Source organism: Protopterus annectens, chromosome 2.part2 (assembly GCF_019279795.1).
Source record: "Protopterus annectens isolate FY-2018-M chromosome 2.part2, PAN1.0, whole genome shotgun sequence".
Classification (NCBI taxonomy): Eukaryota; Metazoa; Chordata; order Ceratodontiformes; family Protopteridae; genus Protopterus; species Protopterus annectens.
This window is the reverse complement of record NC_056730.1, coordinates 473,175,782-473,194,947: the sequence shown is the minus strand read 5'-3', so window position 1 is coordinate 473,194,947 and position 19,166 is coordinate 473,175,782.

The following is a 19,166-nucleotide window of genomic DNA, read 5'->3' as shown; positions in this document are numbered from 1 at the left end:
ATGTCTGATAAATTTTTGGAGTTTAAAAAGTGCGTTGCCTGCAGCCACAAATTTCCTAACTCAGACGCTTATTTGAAGTGCATATATTATTTGGGCGTACTCATCTTGACATCTATAAGGTGTTTTAATACCCATGCATTGATATAAAAAAGTTAATTCTTGGAGGCTTGCTGCCCTCTAAAACTGCTTCTACATCTTTTGGGGCTCAAACCCCAAAAAATGATGAGAGGAGATTCTCAAACTAGAGACTCTCGTAAAAGATCTCTGGAGCCAACAGCTTCTACTGCTTCAGCCCTGTCTATAGAACCTCCTCCTAAGCATGATAAAATGTCAGATCTGAGAGCTTCAGATCTGAAATCTAGACAAGAAAAATCTTCATGGATCCACTCACTTCAGGTATTATTGGATCCAATCTCGTCACCCTTTTGTCATTGCCTCAACAACATTCAAAACCTTTATCCATTGCCTCATTCATTTGATCTACAGAAACTGATCTGAACAGGATAATGATCTGTTGGTGCCCTTTTTACAAGGCATTCTGCCTTGGAGGTAGTGGAGAGAGCTTTCTCTGTTCCCAGAGTTTGGATTTCTCTTCCCTCTTTGCCTCTGACTACTCAGTTCCATTCGATTCTGCATCAAGAGCCTCAATCATCTGTTCTCTGGGACAACCAGGCCAAATCAGTCTCCAGTTAACATAGCAGGGTACAGTAATCAATTTTGATGCTTCTCCAGAGTATCCCACTGAAGAGGTCCCTCAGAAGAAAAAGTGCAAAAGGAGGCACTTAGATTCTCCACAAGAGCAGTCAGAGGACACTGACTTTGGGGAGAGAGTCTCCCAGATCACTAACTGATGATGTCTCATTTAGAGCCATCTTAGAACTCCTGAAACAACTCAGGGTGGTCGAATCTCAAGAGGAGCTGGTGTTCCTCAAAGCCTTTGGAGCTAGCCCTTCTACCTCCTGGGTGGTTCTTTCCACTGATGAGCACATTGATTTGGTCTCTTGATGGGCATGGAAGGAGCTTGACACAATTGAGCCTGTCCCTAACAGACCAGATATTTTCTATCCTTAGGTGGTGCCAGAATCCTATTGGAGTAAGGGAGTACCCATTGATACCATGGTTGTAGCTGTGGCCAATAAGGAGGATATGGCAAAGCAAAATTCCTCTGTCCATCCACCCCAACAAGGGAGTCTAGGGCAGTGGATGGATTTGGGAAGCACGCTTCAGCAACCTTCACTCTTAGGTCACTGAATTGCTTGGCACATTTTAGAAAACTTCAGATTGATTTGAAAGAACTTCCTCAATCCCGCTCTCGGACCACATCCTCCAAGGTAGAAAGCACTGTTTCCTTGCAGTTAGCTACCCTTCAGTCCATTTCAAACTCATCCATGAGACTCATCTCCCACATGGCTTAAGGTACCACATGGGCAGAGAGTTCAGGCATTTCCACCAGAGGACATGCCTGGATGTGCTTGTGTGACTCTGCAGAACCTTTCAAATCTTCCTTTGCCAATGTTGCTATTGACAGAAGCTCCTTATTTGGCCCCAAAGTTAAAGACACACACTCTAGGTGTAAGCAGGAAGGAAAAACTCTGCTGTGGGCATACATTGTTTGACCCCTCAATGGACCTTTTCTAGGAACCAATGGGGAGAATGGAAAATGCATTTCCAAAAGTCCCAATGTCCCTTCCAAGATCCACATGGAGACAATTCCCCCAGGGGCAGAGGGGAGAACTCTAATAATGGAAGACGCTGCTCCCATGGCAGAGGTGATCCACATAACCAGGGATCTAGAAATACTTTCTCTGGCAAATCCTATCAGAGCTCCTGAAAGGAGGCCTGACTGCCCATCTCTGGAAGCAATCAGGAGTTGTTTATCCCTGCACCAGAGATATTGGCTAGAAATTACAATATATTCATGGGTGTGGAGGATAATATCCAGAGATTGTATAATACCATTTTTCCATCCACCCTCACTAGTAGTAAACAAAATCTCCAATATTCCACCAAATCAGATGAAAGCAACAGCACTAGAAAGAAACAAGCTGATAGAAAAAGAGTCATCCAAGAAGTCCCCCAGACCAGAAAGAGTCCGGAACTTATGCAAGATTCCTTTTAGTGTCAAAGAAAACAGAGGCCTGGAGACCAATCTTAGATCTCAGCAAACTAAATCAATAAGTTTAGTTTGCAAAGTTCTGGATGGTCATGGTTTAGTCCATTCTGCCTTTTCTGCACAAGGATGACTGGATGTGCTCTGTAGATCTTCAGTATGTGTACTGTCATATAAAACTGAAAAAACTGTCCAGGTGATATTTCTGCTGCCGGTAGGAAGCCAGTCATTATCAATTCAGAGCTCTTTCCTTTGGTCTCACCACAACCCCCAGGGTGTTTATCAAGTGTATGGCAGTAGTTGCTGTTCACTTGAGACTGCAGGGATTCCAGGTGTTTTCCATATCTGAATGACTGGCTCATAACCGCTCTGACCAGGCATCATCTGATTCAAACTCTGAACTGCTTACTCCAGTTATGCTCTCATCTGGGGGTTTCTCTCAATTGAAACAAATCTCAACTCAGATATTGGAATTCATCAGTGCATTCTTCAATACGGTCACTCAAACAACTTTTCTCCCTCTGTCCAGGGTTCAAACAATTCAGTTCCAGGCCAAAAATATCATTCAAAGTTCTTATGTTTCAGCTTGTCTGATCCTCCAAGCATTGGGACCCATGTCAGCGGCAATCATTCTAGTACCTCTGGCAAGGTACTATATGAGGATCCTACAATGGACACTCACAACTCAATGGTCCCTTCTCCAACAACCATTATCCAGTCCAGATAAAATTATGCAGGTTTGCAAATATTACCTTCTGTGGTAGATCCATTCCAGTTAAATACAAGAAGGCTGATCCTTTGTTGTCCCTCAACCCAAGGCCACAGTGACTATGGATGCCTCTCAGATTTGTTGGGGGGGGGGTGCAGTTTTTGAGAAAGACGGTCCAAGGCACATAGTCCCCTGATGAGGCCAACACACATCCTTGTACTGCAGATAAGAGCTATCCTGCTAGCATTGCAGGCCTTCCTTGACTCTCTCCCAGCCAGGACTATTGCATTTCACACAGACAATACGTCAGTGGTCTGATATATCAGCAAACAAGGAGGAACCAGATCTTACCCCCTTTATCAAGAAGCTATGAGAGTATGGCAGTGGACCATCTCATCCAATCATTTTTCTGGTAATGCACTTTCCAGGGAAGTCCAATGTGATTGCAGACAAGTTAAGCAGGTCTGTTCTAATGCCTTGCAAGTGGTCTCTCAACCTGAAGGTGGTAGAGGGGATTTTCTTATGCTGGGGCCAGTCATGTTGTGATCTCTCTGCATCTCCCCTGAACAACAAATGCAGCAGGTTCTTTGCCGTGAGTCCCCAAGAGATGTTCTTCACACTTGACCCTCCAGTCTCCTTTATGCTTACCCCCATTACGTCTCATTCACAAATTTCTCCAGGAAGCATCTCAATTGAAGAGCACAGTTATCCTTATTGTCCCTTACTGGCCTCATCAGATCTGGTTTCCCTTCCTTTGGCCTCATCATCTACATCCACCATGGATGCTGGATCCAACTCCAGACCTACTGTGTCACCCAACAGACATGACTCATCCAGATATTTCGGGCCTCAAGTTGACTGCATGGTTTCTCCAGTTCTGTTGATTGCTAGACAGCTCAGGCTCTCCTCCCCAGTCCATCGCATTCTATTATCATCCCACAAAGCTTCCATTAGAAAAGTTTACAAACATAAATGGAAAAGATTTGTTTTTTAGGTGTACAAAAACATTTAGATCCCTTTCCAGCTCTGATTTCTAAGGTTCTTGAATTTTAGCTATGATTTTCAATGAAGGAGCTAGTGCCTCTACTGTAAAATTAAAAATAGCAGTCCTTTCTAATTTTCATATAGGAGTAAATTCAACTTTAGCATCTTCCAAACTTTGCAAAGCCTTTCTCAGAGGAACATATCTACTTAGACCTCAGTTAAGGGACCCTGCTCCTTGGGATTTAAATATTGTTTTGCAGACCTTAAAACCCAACCCCCTTCTGAACCATCAGCTAAGTGTGAATTAAAATTTTTGATCTGGAAAACTATCTTCTTGGTTGTATTACTTCTGCCAGAAGGGTATTGGAATTACAAGATGTGCCATCTAAACCTTATTTGATTTTTCACAAGGACAGAGTACCTTTATCAACCAATCCCTTCCTTTCTGCCTAAGGTGGTGTCAGAAGTCTTCCTTCCAAATTTTTCGAATAAAGGACAATATATGTTGCACCTATTAGATGTTCACATACAGTTATGTTTCACAGAACCAAAAATTTGAGGAAATCCGAACAATTATTTGTTTCCTTTTTGGAATCAAAATTAGGCAAACCAGTTTCTAAAATGACTTTAGCCAAATGGTTCACTGATTATATTACTTTTGTATGCAAAAAAGTGGGTTTGCCTTTACCAAAACCACCAAAAGCCCATTCCTCCAGATCTATGGCAACTTCAGCTTTTTTGTCTAGAACTTCCTTGGATGATGATTGTGCAGCTGCAACTTGAACCTCATACCATTACAAATTTAATCTGTTCTGTAGGGGAAGAGCAGTCTTTGGTTCAGCTGTGCTCAGGAATATCCTTCCTTACAGTCCTCCCAGGATTTAGGTAGCTGGGGACCTAACAACAGTCGAGGAATGAATGAAAATTACAACATTAGATAAAAAAAGTTATGTACTCACCATAATGTTCCATTTGTGTTGTCCATTTTCATTCTTCCTCAGCTTCCCTCCCACCAACCCCCTCCTTGCTTTACTCTAGGAAGGATCGAAGGATGTTGGAGGAACTGCTGTTCCTTTGAGTCTCAGATTCAGTTGTATAATCCTTTCTTACTGCTTTATAGGTATAAGGGGCAGCAAACAAGATCTGAGGTATGTAGCCAACTAGAGCATTATGGGTAAAGGGAGGAGCTTGAGAGTTTGTGTTCCACGTGCTGGAAGAAGTGACTAAGTCAGACCTAAACCCAACAGTTGAGGAAGAATGAAAATGGACAACACAGATGGAACGTTATGGTAAATACTTAACTTTTTTTTTCTGTCATTTCACCTTCTCAATGCATGATAGATGACTACGTCTAGTGCTTGTTTTGATTACACAACAGCATGTTTAGTTTTCTAATGTTTTCAGGTCTGCTGCTTTGTTCTGATTGTGGTTGTGCCCTTCCTTATGCTGATATTCAGAATTTTCAACTCTATTCTATCTTCAACCCTCTGTGAGATCAACAAGATCTCTTGGGAGCTTTTCAGTCTTCAGCCCTCTGTGAGATCAACAAGATCTCTCGGGAGCTTTTCAGCCCATCTGTGCTGACCACTTTGCATCCAGCAGTCTCAGCACTACTTCCTTCAGTGTTAAGAAACACTAAGCACCATAAGCTAAGCTCTAGTCCTCTGTGCCAGCGTTGGCTGATTTTACAATCGGGCCATTTTCAGCATCCAAGTCTTTGGTGTTTGAGCCATTAATGCTGAAGCAAGTCTTTGTGTTGACTTCAGATTTGCATGTTGTTGATGCTACTCTTTCAGCTTCCATGCTGTGTGCGGCTGCATTAGGGACAGTACTGAGGGATCCAGTACTGACAACTATTATTATTTAAGTTCTTGGAGAGAACCATTACACAGCCCATAAGGTTAATGGTTTCAGATAACACAGTTTGTCTCTCGGTCTACCCCATGAAACCCCTTACACTCAGAATCAGTGTCCCAAAGAGTTGCTCCAAAAGACGCACATAGACCCCCATCCTTAGGGAAAAGACACTTCATCAGATCACTCTGAGTGTTTCTAGAAAGAGGAGGTGCAAAAGGAGATGTCTAGATTTCCCAGTGGCCCTTATCCAAGATACAGCTCTCATTGAAGAGGACAGTTCCTTATAGTCCCGTCCAGATTAAATTTTGGAAATATTGGAATTAATACAACAGAATGAATCCTAGCTAGCATACACTTCCTTTGAAGTGATTCTGTGGGAGGTGTTTTGGACTACCTCTTCTATGTCTTTGGTGGCTTCCCCTGAAGAGGGGGTGGACATAGCAAGAACCCAATGTAGTTGAACCCATTCTCAGGAGGCCTAATAAGATACTTGAGCTGCCAAAGAACAGACTTCGGTGAAACAAGCCCTCTCCTTGTAGACTCAGTTGTGCTAGTAGGAGCAACAAAAAGGGAACCATCAGATGAGAGTCCAGCAGTGCATATGGACTGCATGAAAAAATGCACCTTTGCTATCCAGGCTCTTGGGTTCATAGGTTGTTACTATGCTCACTACCACTAGGGTCCTTACAAGCCTAGTCTCACAGCCCAAACCCTTTGGGTCCAGAGTATCATGAGCATCTATATGGGGAGGCTTGTTAATAGAGAGATAACTAAGGATTTGTTGGGGGAGAGGAGTATTAGGATAATACTTTTTCTTATTTGACAGTCTCTATCCATAAGGGAAATGGGGCCAGACTGGGGTAAGTGTATGATTTCCCATTCATTTGTCAAGATTTCATTTGAAAAGGGTTGTGATCAACTGTGTTTTACATGGATGGGGAGCTTGTTCCGTAGTGTGTATCCTTTGGGGCACACATTTCTCTCTCCAGCACAATCTGTTTGTCAAAAGCAAGGTTCAGATCCCTGGAACTATTGATCTGATGTCAGTTTTCATTTTATCCTCAACATATGGGTTCAGATCTGATCCCTCAGATTTGACTTGGCCACTGCAAAAGCTCATGTCAACCAAAAAGCTCTGGAGCTCTACCCTATCCAAAATGCATCTGTTATAAACTCATCAGATCTCATTTGCCGCTTTGCAAAGACATGGTCATTCCTAACAGATCTTAAGCAGTAAGGGCTTTCTGGAGTTTAAATTACCTTTCCTTTCTAGCTTTAGTCATATTTTTGCCCTGTTATCATCTATTAAGCTGATTTCTCTTTTCTGATAAGTTTCCCAAGAGTTTTGCTTAAATTTTATAAAGTAAAACTAACTTCACTGTTTCCTTACCTGTTTTTTTCCTGCTTTCTCATTCTCAGTTATATTAAAGCTTTTGAGAAATTCTTCACTGTGGTCTTTTGTGCTGGGGGTGGGGGCGGGATGTGGATTTCCAGTGAGATTAATTTATGGTCTGATCTCACCAATGAGGGGTATACTTCCAGTGTGGAGCATTGTGTCCCCATGTTTGTGATGATCAGGTCTAGTATAGTATCTCCTCTTGTGGGAGTGGTGACTAATTGTTCCATCGCATTTGAGTTTATGAATTCTAGAAACCTTTGGGCTAGGGTGTTGGGGCTTGAGTAATGCTCCCAGTCTATGTTTGGGTAGTTGAAGTCTCCCAATATGATGGTATTTGGAGAGACATTCATACTCTCCAGTGTCTTCAGGAAGGCTGAGTGGGGTTCCTGAGTTTGAGAGGGTGGTCTGTACCATGCTACAAACTGTAGGGCAGTTTTGCCTACGGTTAGTTGCACATGGATGGTCTCCGATGCTTCGTGCATTGCCACTAACCTGGAGGTGTGGGTATCTTTGATGAATATGGACACTCCCCCCTCCTTTTGTGGTTTGGTCCAAGTTTTGGGGCCAAAAAGCATGATATGAGGTATAACCTGGTAGTGCTGGGGTGCACTCAGGAGCCTTGAACCAGGTTTCAGTCACTGCACAGACATCGATGTTCTCCATACTAAGGAGGGCTTCGAGAGCGTGCATCTTGAGGTTTAGACTTTTGGCGTTGAGCAGCATTACCCTTAGTTTTTTTCCACTTGTGTTTTCTAGGGAGGTGGGTTTGTCTTTTGAGCCTTGCCTAAAAAAGGCACTATGGGGGTGGCAAGAGGCTTGGCCAATATCCGGAAGCCCAGGGGTGACAGGTGCAAGCCATCCCTTGCGAAGCAGTGTGGCTTGTCAAGCATGTCATCCCAATCAGACAGACATTGGACCCCCTTAGAATGACACCAGTAATTGAGCCAATTGTTAAAACTGATAATTTTGTCTTTGTACTGTGGCATCATTCTTGGTGAGGGTAAAATGCTGCTCAGGGTCAGGGTCATACTGGCCTGGGCTACAAAATTAGAGAGATCCTCTATGTCTCTCTTCGTGTAGTCCAGGGAGGGCTACAGTTAACTTTGAACCTAACACCACTCTTAATTATTCAACTGCGGTACCACCTTTAACATTCTTATAAGAGAAGCGCAGTCCGGTTCTGAACTGTCTGCAAACAGCTACAGTTAACTTTGAGTATGTGTCTACCTGTTTGAGCCAATCTTCATTTTCCCCTGGAGAGCACTGTGCTTTGGCTGTAAGCAGCACCCCCCCCCCCCACCAGACACATCTTCCACTTTCTCTTTTCCCTTCTGTTAGCAAATAGTATCCATAACTGATCAATACTGTGTGTTTGTTAATTTAAACTATGACCACAGTAGCCTACTGATACAAGGTTATCCCGTTTTTCCACCTGAGAAATTAAGAAAAGTTTCAGAGCAGTCCTTGGTCAATTGTGATTGTTTCTTAACACATACTTGTCTTGCTTTGTGATTGTTTCCAGCCCCTCATACAAGACCCTAACAGGGTCTCTACTCGCTTCGCTCCCCACCCTGCCCCCTATTCCCACCTTTATTGCACTCAAACCCCTCCCATCTTTCCAATAGCCAACCACAGCGCTAACCCAACACTACCTCCTCCATATTCCCTCTACTTTCACACCTCCTCAACTGACATGTACAAGCATACCTTTCCTTTGCTCACTGCATGCACTCTCCTTGCATATCTTACATCCTACCAAAGCTCCATCATTCCCCCACTTAACCACTACCACTGTACTACTACTCACACCACCACCCATGTCTTACCCATACTCAGCTCCCCTCCCACCAGCTCAAGAACCATCCCTATGCACCCCTCACATATTCTACCAACTATATTACTCAAACGTAAAGCATCCCTACAACTTAACATAGTAACCCTCCCACCATACCTATTACCCACAGAGCACAATCATAAAATTTCCCTTATAAACAAACACATTCAAGAACTGAGAAAACTAATAATCTCATGCATATCAAAACTAGCCCTAAGTGGAGACATCCACCCCAACCCTGGCCCTACCATCTCCAACCCCAGTCCTCATAATCAGACTAGAAACCACAACTTCTCCCATATTACAGCCAATAGAAAGCCAAGTGACTTCCTTCTACTAAGCCTAAATATTAGAAGTATATCCAACAAAGTCCATGAACTCCATGCCACCATTGACTTATACTCCCCAGATATTGTCATCCTGACAGAAACCTGGCTAAAACCTCACATTACCAGTGAGCAAATACTCCCTACAGGTTACGGCATACTAAGAGTAGACCGGCTAAACAAAAAAGGAGGTGGTGCAGCTATAATATTTAAACAGCATCTAAACATCCAGATCTTAAAATCATCAGCTCCACAAATAGGCAATGAAGAAATAATATTATACCAACCTCAAAATTAACCAAAAGAAAACCATCAACATAATTGGATGCTACTTTCCACTTGGCCAAAACATCCCTCCACTAGAAAACCTCCTCAGCTGGTCTACCCACCATCTCCCCCAAGAATCTATCATCTTAGGTGATTTCAATATTGACTGGCAATCCTGTTCTGGCAACAATCCAACCCATCATGTACACCTTCATGGCTTCACCCAACTAGTCCAGTCACCAACAAGGATAAATAAAAACTCCAGCAAGCACACTACCCTGGATTGGATACTAGTCAGTAAGAACCCCCAGTCATATATAACAGGTTGCTTATCAGATAGCCTCAGTGATCACTCCCCAACATTCCTACTCAAAAAATACCTGTACCAGGCTAAACCTGTCATCTATCGTCAAATACGTAAAAAAATAAACTTTAACCCACTCACATTCATCTCATCCCTCAAAGAATGTAACTGGCATGCTCTAAAGTACCTCAGTCTAGATGACGCAGTTGAATTTTTTAATAATACCTTCCTGAATATCCTTAATTACCATGCCCCCATAAGATTTTCCAGAACCAAAGCACAACCCTCCCCATGGCTACAGAAAACCACTAAGTCAGAAAAGAAAAACAGGGATAAAGCCTGGGAGCACTGGCGCAAAACCAAAACCCCCGCAGCTAGACAAAAATTCCTAGAACTACGCAATAGAGTCAAAAAGCTAATAAAACGAGACAAATTCCAGTATTACCAGTCTGCCCTAGACTCCTCACAACACAGCCCCAAACAATTCTGGTCCTCCATAAACTCCATCCTCCACCCAGGTAAAGTCAGTACCCCTCCTCCTAACATCCCTCAGTCCTCAGAAAATATTGCTACCTCATTTAACACACACTTCACCCAAACCATACTATCACTAGCTAAACAACACAACCCCCCTCCCCTCCAACCCACACCTTCAACTAGTAATCTCCCCACTGCCTTCTCTTTTTCTCCTGTACCTACCTCCAACATAAAAAAACTTTTAACTAAACTTAAACCCACCAAATTAGCAGCAGACAACCTCCCAAGTGAATACCTACAAATCGCAGCTGATGCTCTGGCCTACCCAGTATCCAACTTGATTAACCGATCTCTGTCAGAAAGTTACGTTCCCACATTGTGGAAAGTCTCACATATAATTCCCCTCCACAAAGGCAGACCCTCTGCAGAGCTAACCAATTACCGCCCCATAGCTATTCTCTCTCTCCACTCCAAAATACTAGAGAGATGCATACACTCTCAGGTCTCACACTACCTCCATACTAACAACCTCCTTTCCAGTACTCGGCATGGTTTCCGACCAAACCATAGCACCACCACTGCCTTACTCTCCTTTACTAACACTATCCTTCAGCATAAAAACAATGGCTATCTCTCCTCTGCTACATTCCTAGACCTATCTAAAGCATTTGACATGGTCCCACACAAACAACTTATCTCTGTCCTCAATAACCTATCCTTCTCACAATCAATCACCAACTGGTTTCAGAGTTACCTGTCTGTCCGCCAACAATCTGTTGTATGGCAGAATGACATATCTCCCCAACTACCTGTCTCCATAGGGTCCATCCTTGGACCCCTACTTTTCTCTGTTTACACCAATAATCCAGCCTCTGCCACCAAACATAGCACACTCATCCTAGACTCTACCATCATCTGCTCAGCCCAGTCCCTACCCAAACTGCAAAAAGTCACACAGGAAGCCTTTTCCTCTGTTGAAACATGGTTATCTGATTCCCAATTAATACTCAACCCAAACAAAACTAAAGTACTCATCTTCCAACCCACTAAACATACTCAAAACAACTCTCACTTTAACATCACAGCAAAAGACAACACCACTATATAACCAACTGAACACACCAAATTGCTAGGAGTGGAAATAGGCAATAAACTAAAATTTGACATTCACATATCAATGACCATAAAAAAGTCCACAAAAAACTAGGAGCATTATACAGAAATAAACAATTTCTCACCAAAGCAGCAAAGATTTCAATAGCAAATTCCCACCTTATCTCCACCCTACTTTATGCCTCTCCAGTATATACCAACCTAAGGCAATGTGATCTAAACAAGCTAGAGACCTGCTACAACAAAATCGCCAAATTCGCCACAGGGGCATCCTACCGTAGTCACCACTGTCTCTCACTTGCTGAACTGGGCTGGCTTGAACTCCCTCACCTCCTTCAGTGGTATCAACTCTCACTCGCCCACAAACTAGTAAACCATCCACTAAATGTCCCATCCCTCCAGAATCTACTCCAACCCTATCGCACCACCAGACCACTAAGATCTAGCAACAAAAATCACTTGCAGATCACTAAAGCCAATAACTCTGCTGGTGAAGCACTATTCTCTTGCGCCATAGCCAAATTATGGAACTCACTCCCACCCACAATTACCTCCATACCATCATGCACCAACTTCAAAACCTTATTAAAAGCGCACCTAAAAACATGCTGGCTATGCTCTTGCAACTCCCACTCTAATATCATCCACCCCATCCAACTACTACCTTTCTTTCACCTCCACTAACTACCTTGATGATAGCAAGCTCAGATGCTCATAAGCCTAGTACTTATTATACAGCAGGAACTTCTCATTGTTACATTTGTTAATGCCTGTTATGTACTTCACAGATAAAGATTCTAGTTGTCTACTGATGTACTATGTTCTTCATCTGTAAATGTTGTAAGTAATTTCTATGTTAAATTGTTAATCGCTATGTAATCCAATGTAACTACTGTCTGTTTATTTTACTGTGGAGCTTTTCTTCACGGGCCTCCGCTGAAAATGGACCCACGTCCAGTCGGACACTCCCGGTCAACAAATTTTAAATAAATAAATAAATAAAATAAATAAAAATGAGCTATGTTTTGAGGTAGTGGTTGCTTGGATGTCTGCGTTGGAGGCCTCTGTTGTTTTGGTAGATTTTTAAATAGAGCCTCTGAGTATGTTTTTGTGTGTTTATGTGTTTGGTATGCAGTTGTGATAGGTCTATGTGAGACTGGGTTTGTGGTGTGTGTTATTACCTTCTCCTCCTGACTGGTTTTGCCAGTACTGAGTCGAGAGAGGTCAGCCTCCAGTTTGGCTATATAGTTGCATCTCTCACATATATTTGTATTTGTTGGGAGGAGGAGAGGGTTGTCTGTGTACATGAGACAGTTGTAACATTGCCTCAAGATTCACCAGCTGAACTGGAGAGGACGCCAGTAATTGACCCTTCGACATGCTAGAATAGTGTAAGGGATTGCTGTGTAACTGAGTCAGAAAGGACCTATAGGGAAATGTGTACTCAAGGGGACTGTAGTGCTTTCTTTTTGTTTGAGTGCTTTACCTGTGTAAAAATGCTTTAAGAGCAAGTGCTGGGCTTTTCAGATAGAGAATAGATGGTTTAGATTGAAAGTAGAGCAGTTCTAAGGGAAAAACTGAAGAGCAGACTTAGCGGAGCCAGAAATAGTTTAAACTTGATTCACTGGCATTGCCTGATGCTGCGCTATGCGCAACTTCGTGCAAAAGCGGGCTTTATAGCAGGGGGTAAGAGAGAGCTAGGAAATGGCCCAAAACGGCCAATAAGCTACAAGTTGCTGGGCTGGAACCACTCCTTTAGGGACAAATAGGCTGCTCAGTGCTCCCCACTCCCACTGGTGAACAAAGAAGCTTCCTCCTATCCAAATAAGGATATGGACAACACAGGAAATATGACACAGCCCAGAGATCAGCAAAATCTGAAGACTGGACTATTCTAGTTCAGTAAAGGTGGGAAAACAAGGATATTTTTTGTTTTTTTCACAAACAGATAAAAATAGATACAGTAACAAACAGTAAATGCTTTAAATCAGCTAGCGCACTTGAGTGTGTAGCCTACCAGTTAATTTAAGCAAAAAACAAACTTTTAAAGTGCAAAACAGTTTAGAAACAAACAGAAATACAGTGAATCAACTTGCAGAGCTAGTTTAGTAATACAAATTTGTTTTTTTACATGTTAGTGTTTTTCTTTACTAATTATATTAGGAGGTTTCCTTTCTAGTTTTTGTTTTGGTAATTGTGCTCTGCCTCACATTATGGCAGAAAAGACAAACAGGCTAGCTGGTTTCAAAAAATGTTACAAGTGCGGTCACAAAATCTGCTCGCACAGTATGTTTATCTACTGTCTTGGTCCATTCTATCTTCAGGAGGACGATGACATTTGCAAGACATTTAACCATAGACCTCTAGTTGAGCAGAAGAATACATTGATTTTAAAAAGTATGTTGCTGTCCTCATTTGGGGAGGCCATTTCTGCCGCAGACAAAAAGAAACCGGGTTCTTCCTCCAAATCTGGACACTGCAGCCCAGCTTCCTCCCTATTTTTCAGAAGTTTGGACAGAGGAAGGAAAAGACCTTCTTCAGCTCAAAAAATTTCAATGAAGCCAACTCCAAAACTTGTTAAATGCTCAGATCCAAATAAGGTTTCTTTAGATCCCACAACTTTGAGGACTCCTCTGTCAGATCCAAATTTCTCTGCATCTAAGGATAGGTCGGATCTGTCACTGTTGAATATGATGGGAAGTCCAGTTAAGCCAATTTATGCCCAGGACTCTGTACTCCCCCTCCATAGATCTGATAGGATCCAGGTTCCCATCACTGTTCTTGGTGAGACTAAGGTCAATGATTGCGTCCTTGACTCATTCTACTAGAAGCCTTACAAAGATGACGTGGAGAGGATGGTCAAGACTCTGGGGACAAGATATTGCAAGGCCCCATATGGCTCCTACCCCCAAGGGTCCTGAGCTCTGAATTTCTTCATCTCTGCTTCATGTTCCTCCTCCAATCCCTCTGGAAGTTTTGGAGTCAGATCTGATTTCCCCAGTTTTGTCGATGCCAGATCCAAGAATCCTTCCTTCCTCGGCACTGACTTCTGCTATGAGTTCCTCAGCTCAGTCGGAGCTGGGGACCTCTCGAGGTCATGGTGGCCTAGTTGGATGCAAGAGAGTGAGTTTAGTTCCAAAGTTCTCAGAACTTTGAGACTGCTGTCACCTGAATATGAGGAGGAAAGAGACTCAAAGACACCCTCTTTTGGGGCAGGGTTCCATCATTTCTCTGGAACAGTCAGCTTTCAAGGCTCTGGAGAGAGCTATGTCTGCTTTGGCAATACAGAGTCTGGCCTGCCAGATCCACAGTGCTGTACCTTGCAGACCTTGCCACAGGGACAGTGGGTTCATAAGCCCCAGGCTACCCACTAGTGTTCCCCCTCCTCTTCTGATACCTGCCAGGAACACCCCACTGAGAAGGTTCCTCAGAAAAGGGGGTGCATGAGGAAGCACCTGGACTCCATGCTGGAGTCCATCACTGAAGACACCAACCTTGAGGAAGGTGAGGGATCCCCTCCGTCACTGCTGATGTTTCCTCTGGGAAATCCTTGAGATCTTGAAGCAGAGGGGTGGCTGGAAGTCCAACATTCCCTCATCTGAACAGTTTGTGTACCTGGTGGCATTTGGATCCCATCTCTCTACTTCCCGGATGTCTCCACCTGCAGATGAACTCATTGAATTGAGTTCTCGGTGGACGTGGGAGACTCCAGACTCCATCAAACCAACCCCTTTCAGATCAAACAAATTTATTTCTGAACCGGAGGATAAAAAATTCTGTTCAAAGGGTGTTCCTGTAGATGCCATGGTTGTGGGTTTTGGCCATGAGGGAAGAACTTGCAGAAGAAAGTTCTACTATCCATCCTCCTAATAGGGATTCCAGGATGATGGATGGATATGGGAAGCATGTCTTCTATTCAGCGACTTTTGCCTTGAGGTCCTTGAATTATTTGTCCCATTTTATCAGATTACAGAGGGATCTGATTAAGGAGCTGTCAGATACCCTCTCAGGAGCTGTGTCTGAAGAGGTACAGGATTCAGTCACTTCTCAGCTGACCACCCTACATGCTATTGCAAACTCGTCCATGAGGCTGATCTCACATGCAGCTGAGGGGAAAAGTAGAGAGGTAGGTTCCGGCATCTCTATGAGGTGACATACCCGGATGCACCTCTGCAACTTTGTGGAGCCTTTCAAGTCTTCATTTGTCAACACTCTGTTTGAGGACACTTCCCTTATTAGTCCAAAAGTCAAAGAAAAACTATCCAGGTGCAAGAAGGATGGCAAGATGCTTTCTGCTATGGACATTCATTTTTCTACTCTTCGCAGACGTTACTCAAAGAATCAGAGGAACAGTGGAAAGATGTGGTTCACAAACTTTTAAGCACCCCTTTTAAGCATCCATTTGACTAGCACTTTCTCTAATACCTGCTGGAAAGCACTAGGAAGCCTTAAACTGATACAAGCACTCAACTCCCCTTGTTAATAAGGAGAAACTATTAGTAGGCACTAAACAGCCTATAACTGCAAAGTACCTTGCTAAGGTAAGGGAAAACAGCTCCTGTACTTCACAAAAAAAAAAAAAAAAAAAAAGCATCAAACCAGGCATTTCCAAGGGTCAGTTTCTGGTGATTTCTCCTGTCCACCTGATGAATCTGGGCATACTGGGGCAATGCAGCAATTGCCTCATGTACACAGACAACCCTCTCCTCCTACCACCCAACACAACAACCTGTGAGAGATGCACTTACATAGCCAAAATGGAAGCAAAGCCCTCTCCTCCCAAGATTGTGCTAGACAGTCAAGAGGAGAAGGTTAACACCCACACTACACCTCAAGCAACACATAGCCCTTCTAAATCCACACCACCAACACCCACATATAGCAACACTAAATCCACATATGCAGAGGCCCTTAACTGTAACCTGCCCAAGCAACAAGGACCTCTGAAGCTGAAACATAAACACCAATCACAACCAAAGTGTTACATAGTTCAAAACACCTGTGTGCCACCATTCAACAGCCCCTAAGGCAAGACAATGTACCTAACACTTTAGTCATAGGTGACTCTATAGTCCGGCACACTGATGTCACTCTCACCAGGTTGAACAAGGAGAAAATTACAGTCAGCTGCCTATCAGGTGCCAGGATCCGCCACATAATGCATGCACTCAAGTCACTCCACAACAAGTACAAATATGACTCTGTCATTGTCCACGTTGGAGTGAATGACTTGAGACGTACCTCCCTGGACTACATGAAAAGAGACATGGAAGAGCTCTCGGATCATGTGGCCCAGGCAGGTATGACCCTAGCCCTGAGTAGCATCCTGCCTTCGCCCAGAATGATACCACAATATAAGGACAACATGATTGACTTCAACAATTGGCTAAGCTTCTGGTGTCATTCAATGGGGATCCAGTATCTGTCTGCCTGGGACAACATGATTGACAGACCACGATGCTTTGCCAGAGATGGTCTGCACCTGTCGCCTCTGGGATTCAGGTTACTGGCTAAGGCTCTTGCCACCCCTATAGTGCCTTTTTTAGGCAAAGTTCAAAGAACAAAACCACCACCGTAACAGGTACAAGCATGCAAAATCTGAAGGTAATGCTACTCAATGCTAGAAGTCTAAACCTCAAAATGCACTCTCTCGAGGCACTCCTAAAAATGGAGAACATCGATATCTGTGCAGTAACTGAGACCTGGTTCAAGGCTCCAGAGAGCATCCCTGCAATACCAGGCTACAACTCTTACCACACTTTTCGGCCACCAAAGCAGGACCAAAACACTAATGGTGGAGGAGTGTCAATATTCACCAAGGATACTCACACCACCAGGCTAGTTGCCCAACACAATGCGTCTAAAATTCTCCAGGTGCAACTAACACTAAGTAAGACTGCAATCCAAATTGTAACTTGCTACAGATCCCCCACCATACCCCAAGATTCTCACTACACCTTTCTAAACATACTGGAAAATATTAAGATATAACCAAACACCCTATTACTGGGTGATTTTAACTACCCTGCCATTAACTGGAAAAGCTACTCATGTACACCTTTGCCCAACGATTCTTGGAATTCATAAATTCCAACGCCCTGGATCAGCTAATCCATAGTCCCACCAGGGGCTCCAATATCCTAGACCTGGTCATTACCAACATGGGAAATCGATGCTCCACACCTATGGTCACCCCCTTGTTAGTCACGTCTGACCATAAGCTAATCACCCTTAACATCCACATCTCACCCCCACCCCGCAGTAAGGAAACCTCCATAAAAAACTTCTCCAAAGCTAACTTCATGCTACTCAAGTCAGAAGTGACAAACTTCATGACACCCATGTAGACTGGAGCTGAAAGTTTAACTGCTGAATCCTACACTAAGGCACTGTACGAGCACATCCACTCATGCATAAATCGTGCCATCCCAAATAGAACCAAGATGCTCTCATCCAAAAAAAAGAAGCCAATCTGGTGGTCCCCTGCCATAAACAAACTTTACAACAAAATGAAGAAACTGTTGCAGAAAAGAGGAAAATCCCAGGATGCAAAAAACTTCCTTACCAGCCTCAATAAGAAACTGAGATCCCTCATAAAATCCTCCAAAGCTAGTTACGAAAATAAAATTGCCAAAGATTCCAAAGACAACAACACGGCATTCTATAACTATGCCAAGAATCTAAATGGCAATGCTCAGATCTGCTCTGAGCTAAAACAGAATGGCATTAAATATACTGATCCCAAGGATATTGCCAAAATCCTGTCAGATCGATTCAGTGCCAACTTCACCCCCCCTCACCCCCTAAATGGCCCATCTCAATACCTGAAGATTGCCAAATTCCAGTAATAATGGCCACACAGGTAAAAAATGCACTCCCCAAAGCTAAGAATACAGCATCCATGGGACCAGATGACATCCCGAGCTGTGTACTACATGAACTACAATATGAACTGGCACCTCACCTAAGTGTCATGTTTAATCATAGCCTCACCTCAGGTTTCGTGCCCACTGAATGGCGCACAGCTACAGTTATCCCACTCCACAAGGGGGGATCCACCTTGGATCCCGGAAAGTACCGTCCCATCAGTCTGACAAGCCTTATCTGCAAGGCCATGGAGCGTATTATCATGGAACTTATAAACAAAGACATTGGCAACCTTCAAACACTGGACCCCACCCAGTTTGGGTTCGTGAAGGGCCGATCTTGTCTCCTGAACTTGATTGACTACTTCGAATCAGTCTGCAGAGCCATGGACAAGGGTAAGGTGGTCCACACAGCCTATCTCGACCTTGCCAAGGCCTTTGACACCATCCCCCACTCTGGAATCATAGATAAACTTACTAAGCTGGGCATTAATCCCCACATCACCCAATGGGTTGCTAACTGGCTTACTTATAGAACCCACACTGTAAAAGTAGCCGAATCCAAATCCAGCTCCAGACAATTGACAAGTGGAGTACCTCAGGGTTCAGTCCTGGGACCGCTCTTGTTTGGCATCTACTTCTCTGAAGTACAGGCCAACACTAAGGGACTCTGGATAACAAAGTTTGCAGATGACTGCAAACTGGGAGCCATTATTGAATCCCCAAATGATGTGGATACTCTACAAAAGGGCCTTACAGAAACAGATGCTTGGTGCCAGAGCCATGGGCTCAAGCTCAATGCCAAGAAATGTATAGTTATCCCCTTTGGGAAAAAACATGTGTCCGTGAATTACCATATAGGTGGCAGTACACTAAACACCGAAAGTTTGATAAGAGACTTAGGGACACAGGTGGACAGT